We start from the raw sequence: 7,003 nt of genomic DNA, 5'->3' as shown, positions 1-7,003 counted from the left end.
TTTACATTAAACTTTACTTATATTTTGTTTTAAAATTTTAAAATATTTATTTTAACTTGTTACAAATTTGTTTTAAATAATTTATATACAAATGTTATAGTTGGCTTAAAAATAACAATTTTATAAATTTAAATATAAAATTTTAAAACAATTTTGTAAAAAGTTAAAATAAATATATTTAAAATTTTAAAATAAATGGACTGAGATGTAATCAAAATAACAAATATATGGATCAAATTGAGATTCAGACAATGACTTGACACGTGTCATATTGACTGACTTGACACGTGGCACAATATTGACATGACACGTGACATGAATAATTTAAAAAAAATTCAAAAAAATTGGAGCTGACACATGGCACATTCTTAACACCGTTATCACCATACTAACGGAATGGACCTAATTATTACGCATATTCAAAAATATGGACATAACACATGGCACATTCTTAACACTGTTATCACCATACTAACGAAATGGACCTAATTGTTACACATATTAAAAAATATGGACATAATTGAGACTAAAAAAAATCTTAAGACCTAATTATGATTTTTGAACAAAAACGTGGACCAATAGAGTATTTTAACCTTATTTACATTATCACTCCAACAAAAATCGCTTTAGGCAATGACACAATTGTGAGTTAAACTACAAAAACAATGAGCTAAAGTTTAGACAATAATTTTTTAGGTGTAGTCTAGGTAAGTGTAGCTATAAGTAATAGACTACGATTTTTAGTACTGCAACAATTTTAAAATTGTTGCTTAAAATTCTCATAAAAGTCCACGATTTCGATGTACATGTCTTTTCAAACTTCACATTTTCAACACTGTGAGCTCTTTTGACGTTTACGGTCTAAAATTAAAGGGAGGGAAGAAATTCAAAAACAATTTACGTTTTTTGAACTAAATTTTGCATTTTGAACTAAGTTTTGCATTTTCAAAATATATTTTCCTTTTCAAAATATTTATAAATTGTTATAAAAAAAATTATAAGAAATTATAAAAAATTTATTTTCAAAATATTTTGGATAAAACAATTTTTTTAAAAAATTATATAAAATACTTAAAAATTTTATAATTTTGTAAGACATAATTATTTACGAAGGATTGATTTATTAATTAAAATTCTTAGGAGGAAGACAAAAGAAATTGAATTTCTTAAATGTAATGAAGAAATATTTAAAATGGAAAGATATAAAAATAAACATAATAAAAAAAAATTTGAAATAAATTTCAAATCATTCTCTAAAATAATTTGTTTTATATTATTATTTAAATTATTGTTAATATTTATTATTGTTATTATTAATATTAATTGTAATTTGAATTATTAATACTGTATTTATTGTTATTAATATTATATTAATTATCATCATTATTGCTATTAGTTTTATTATTATTATATTATTTATATTATACATAAAAAGCATTATATATATATATAATTTGAATTATTAATACTGTAGTTATTGTTATTAATATTATATTAATTATCATCATTATTGCTATTAGTTTTATTATTATTATATTATTATTTATATTATACATAAAAAATATTATATATACAGAGATAAATTTAGAAATCAATTGTCTAAATAGGAATTTTGATAGATAGGATATAATGGCCGATTATTTTTGTAACTAAAATTTTGGTAATTAAATTTATAAATTAATTATAATCTTTTATGTATAATAATAATTATTTTAATGATTAATAATTTTTTGTTTTATAAACTAGTTACTGAAATTTATTGTTAATAAAATATTTTTTCAATAACACTCAACTTTTTTAAATATGTGCATTTATTGCGAGAATGTAATTTAATTTCAGCAAATAAATCATCTCTCACGATACTTTTAAATACTTTTAAATTTATTGAAACAAATTTCAAATTATTCTCTAAAACAATTTATTTTATATTATTATTTAAATTGGTGTTAATGTTCATTATTATAACATTAATTGTAATTTTAACTATTAATACTATAATTATTATTATTAACATTATACTAATTATTATCATTATTAATTTTATTTTTAATATGTTATTTATATTATACATAATAAAAAACTAGAGAATTCTATCTATCTATATATATAAAAGTGTTATGAATTAATGGTCGTCCATTGATTTATACAATTACTCATATGATTGATAATCATATTATTCATTACTCTTTATGATGTAATATTTTGTATTTACTATTTGATTTTATATCCTTTCTGGGTTACCATATTGTACCTATAAATAGGACTCGTCCTATCAATAATAAGACACACATACAAACAGAAGTTGCTCCCTACTCTCTCATTCTCTATTCTTCCTCTCCTTTGTCTCTCTTATTACCTTTATTTTATAACACGTTATCAGCACGAGGGTTATCCAACTGAGCGTGAAGGCATATTTTTTTTTTCTCCCCAAGAACAACGCTCTATATTCCTTAACCGAGGTTCTTTCTAATCTTTTTCTCATTCACAAACTTTATCTCATTTTTTTTTTTGTGTAATGATAATTGTTTGATTTATTTTTCTCTGTCATATTATTATTATTTGATTTTAATAATTTCATACATGAAATTTGATTATATTAATATTTTATGTGCTAGTTTTAAACACGCGAAACGTTGCAAAATTCTCTGTCATAATATTTTTATTATGACGATGATTATTATTAATATTATTATTTTGATGATGATGATTATTATTAATATTATTATTTTATGTGTTAGTTTTAAACACGCGAAACGTTGCAAAATTTGGATTTGTGACCCTTGATATTGTAAGGAAGAATTCCTTATATTGGATTTTAAATGTTGAAATATATTTAGATGCAATGGATATTGGGATACCATTAAATAAAGAAATAAAGCAACTAATTTGCTCATAACAAAAATATTGTGAAAAGAGACTTCACAAATATTGTGAATTTATTTCATGCCTATGCATGGCTGGCTGGACAAAGCAATAAAGCTTTTGATGAAAAATCATGAGATCCGCCTAATCTGCTCCATTCCCAGAAGTGAATGGAGCAATCAATATTATGAATTGATTTCATGCCTTCTTGTGGCTGAACAAAATAATGAGCTCTTGATGAAAAATCATGAGGCCCAACCAACTGGTTCTGCTCCATTCCCAGAAGTGAATGCAGCAACATCTGATCCATATAATCATGGACGAGGTCAAGACCATAATAATAATCGTGGTCGTAATTTTGGCCGTGGTCGTAGCCATGGTCGTGGTCGTGGTCGTGCTATTAATCATGGTCGTGGACATGGTTATAAAGGAAATTTCAAAGAGAAACTTCATCAACAGAAGTGGAACAAGAATGCGAAAAAGGAAAAAGAAAGGGGTGAAAATAATGGCAAAAAGGCTGAAAATATATGTTACCGTTGTGGTAGTAAAGGTCATTGGACCCGTGCCTGTTATACACCAAAGCATCTTGTTGAACTCTACCAAGAATCACTTAAAAAGAAGAATGTAGAAACACACTTTGCTTATGAAGATGGTGATTCTGATTATGGTCATATGGATACTACTCATCTTGATATTGGTGATTTCTTTTCTAAACCCGATGGAAGCATTGATCACCTTATTGGTGATGGGAGTGTTAGAAAATAGTTTTATTTTATGATTAATTTTTAAGACAATGTTTTATATTTAATTCATGTTGCTTTTATATGTACAAGTTTTTATGTTTTTATGAATAAAATCCTCTATTTTATTTTATTTTATTTTATTTTTTTTTTCTTTCTCTCCTCTTACAAAGTAATCTCTAATATTGATATTTATGTTTATATGAAGAATGAATATTGGCATTAACACCAATGATGAGGATCTGTGCCTTGCTGATAGTGCAACAACTCATACAATTCTCAAGAGTAATAAATTTTTCTCTACTTTGGTAATGCGAGAAGTCAATGTTAGTACTATTTCTGGTACTACAAATATAATTGAAGGCTCTGGAAGAGCTACAGTACTTCTGCCAAGAGGTACAAGATTGCATATTAAAAATGCATTTTATTCTCCTAAGTCCAATAGAAACTTATTAAGTTTCAAGGATATTCGTCTAAATGGATATCATATTGAGACAAATAATGAAGGAGATGTTGAATATCTTTATATCACTCAAATTGAGTCAAATAAAAAATGTGTATTGGAGAAATTATCAGCCTTCTCTTATGGCTTGTACTACACATATATTAATGCGATTGAGACGCATGTTATTGTAAGCCAGAAGCTTACAAATAAGAATGAATTTCTTGTTTGGCATGATCGGTTGGGTCATCCTGGATATATCATGATGCGAAAAATAGCTGAAAACTCATGTGGACATCCACTTAAAAGTCAAAAGCTTCTTCAGTCCAATGATTTCTCATGTACTGCATGTTCGCAGGGAAAATTGATAATAAGACCATCACCAGAAAAAATTAGAAATGAGTCAATCTCATTTTTAGAACGAATACAAGGTGATATTTGTGGTCCAATACACCCACCATGTGGATCATTTAGATATTTCATGGTATTAATTGATGCGTCCACTAGATGGTCACATATTTGTTTACTATCAACTCGAAATCAAGCATTTGCTAAGTTATTAGCACAATTGATCAAGTTAAGAGCCCACTTCCCAGATTATCCAATTAAGAAAATTCGTCTTGATAATGCTGGTGAATTTACATCTCATGCTTTTAATGAGTATTGTATGTCAATTGGAATTGAAGTTGAACATCCAGTAGCACATGTTCATACTCAAAATGGACTTGCAGAATCATTGATAAAACGTCTAAAATTGATTGCACGACCTTTACTTATGAAAGCTAATCTTCCAATGACTACTTGGGGATATGCAATTCTGCATGCTGCAGTATTGATTCGCATCAGACCAACAAGTTATCACAAATACTCTCCTTTACAGTTGGTTTTTGGTCAACAACCAAATATTTCTCATTTAAGAATTTTTGGGTGTGTTGTATATGTCCCAATTTCCCCACCAAAAAGGACTATGATGGGTCCTCAAAGACGTTTGGGAATATATGTTGGATATGATTCTCCATCGATAATAAAATATCTTGAACCATCAACAGGTGACTTATTTACAGCTCGATTTGCTGATAGTCATTTTGATGAATCAATTTTTCCAACATTAGGGGGAGAAAGAAAGAAACTGGAAAAAGATATTGGTTGGAATGAATTATCATTATCTCATCTTGATCCTCGTACAAAAGAGTGTGAACTAGAAGTTCAACGGATAATTCATTTACAAAAATTGGCCAACCAATTACCAGATGCTTTTACTGACACAAAAAGGGTAACTAAGTCGCATATACCCGCTGCTAATACTCCAATCAGAATTGATATTCCTGTTGGACAATCTAACATAGCAAATGAATCTCAAACACGCCTAAAGCGTGGTAGGCCTTTGGGTTCCAAAGATAAAAATCCTCGTGTGAGAAAAAGGGAAAAAAGGCAAGATGGCCTAATCGAGGGGGTAAAAGTCCCAAAAGATTCTTTTGACATAATCAATGATTCGGTTCCAGAAGAACCTCAGGTACCTGAAATTGTTGAAAATGATGAGATCTCAATAAATTATGTCATGAATCATAAAATATGGAATCGAAATAAAGTCAATATTGACGAGGTTTTTGCATATAATGTAGCAAAGGATGTCATAAGTGACAATGATGATCAAGAACCAATGACAATTGAAGATTGTCGGCAAAGAAATGATTGGCCAAAATGGAAAGATGCAATCCAAGCAGAATTAGATTCGCTTGCTAAACGAAAGGTTTTTGGACCTGTAGTTCGCACACCTGAGGGTGTAAAACCTATTGGGTACAGATGGGTTTTTGTACAAAAACGAAATGAGAATGGTGAAATTGTTAGATACAAAGCACGGTTAGTTGCTCAAGGTTTTTCACAAAGACCTGGTATTGATTTTGAGGAGACATATTCTCCAGTATTGGATGCAACAACATTTAGATATTTAATTAGCCTTGTTGCACAAGAAGGTTTGAATTTGCACCTCATGGATGTTGTTACAGCCTATTTGTATGGCTCTTTGGAAAATGATATTTATATGAAACTCCCTGAAGGATTTAATGTGCCCAACAAAGCAAATTCTAAAAAGGATTATTCAATAAAATTGAATAAGTCCCTTTATCGATTGAAACAATCAGGACGTATGTGGTATAACCGTCTAAGTGAGTACTTATTAAAGGAAGGGTATAAAAATGACCCTATTTGTCCTTGTATTTATATGAAAAGATCCGAGAATGAATTTGCCATAATTGCTGTTTATGTAGATGACATAAACATAGTTGGAACTCCTAATGAGCTCACAAAGGCAATTGATTGTTTAAAGAAAGAATTTGAGATGAAGGATCTTGGAAGGACAAAGTTTTGTTTGGGATTACAAATTGAGTATTTAAACAAAGGTGTTCTTGTACATCAAGAAGCTTATATAACGAAAGTGCTTAAAAAGTTCTATATGGACAAATCACATTCTTTTATCAATGGACACCCAAGGGGGAGTGTTATGAATTAATGGTCGTCCATTGATTTATACAATTACTCATATGATTGATAATCATATTATTCATTACTCTTTATGATGTAATATTTTGTATTTACTATTTGATTTTATATCCTTTCTGGGTTACCATATTGTACCTATAAATAGGACTCGTCCTATCAGTAATAAGACACACATACAAACAGAAGTTGCTCCCTACTCTCTCATTCTCTATTCTTCCTCTCCTTTGTCTCTCTTATTACCTTTATTTTATAACAAAAAGAAATTAATTGATAAAGGATAATTTTTGTTTTTCCATGTATAGCACAGTAAATCTTCGCATTTATGCGAAGATGCAGTTTCGTTTCAATATATCTTTGAATTTATGCCAAAATATAATTTCATTTTAGCAGAGCAAAATTTATTGAAACAAACAACTTATGCACTTGCACACCAGAGTTAAGAATAGGATCCATGATACAA

This window comes from Vigna unguiculata, chromosome 11, assembly GCF_037176805.1.
Source record: "Vigna unguiculata cultivar grain cowpea cultivar isolate G323 ecotype 2 chromosome 11, ASM3717680v1, whole genome shotgun sequence".
Taxonomy (NCBI): domain Eukaryota; kingdom Viridiplantae; phylum Streptophyta; class Magnoliopsida; order Fabales; family Fabaceae; genus Vigna; species Vigna unguiculata.
This window is presented reverse-complemented; position numbering follows the sequence as displayed.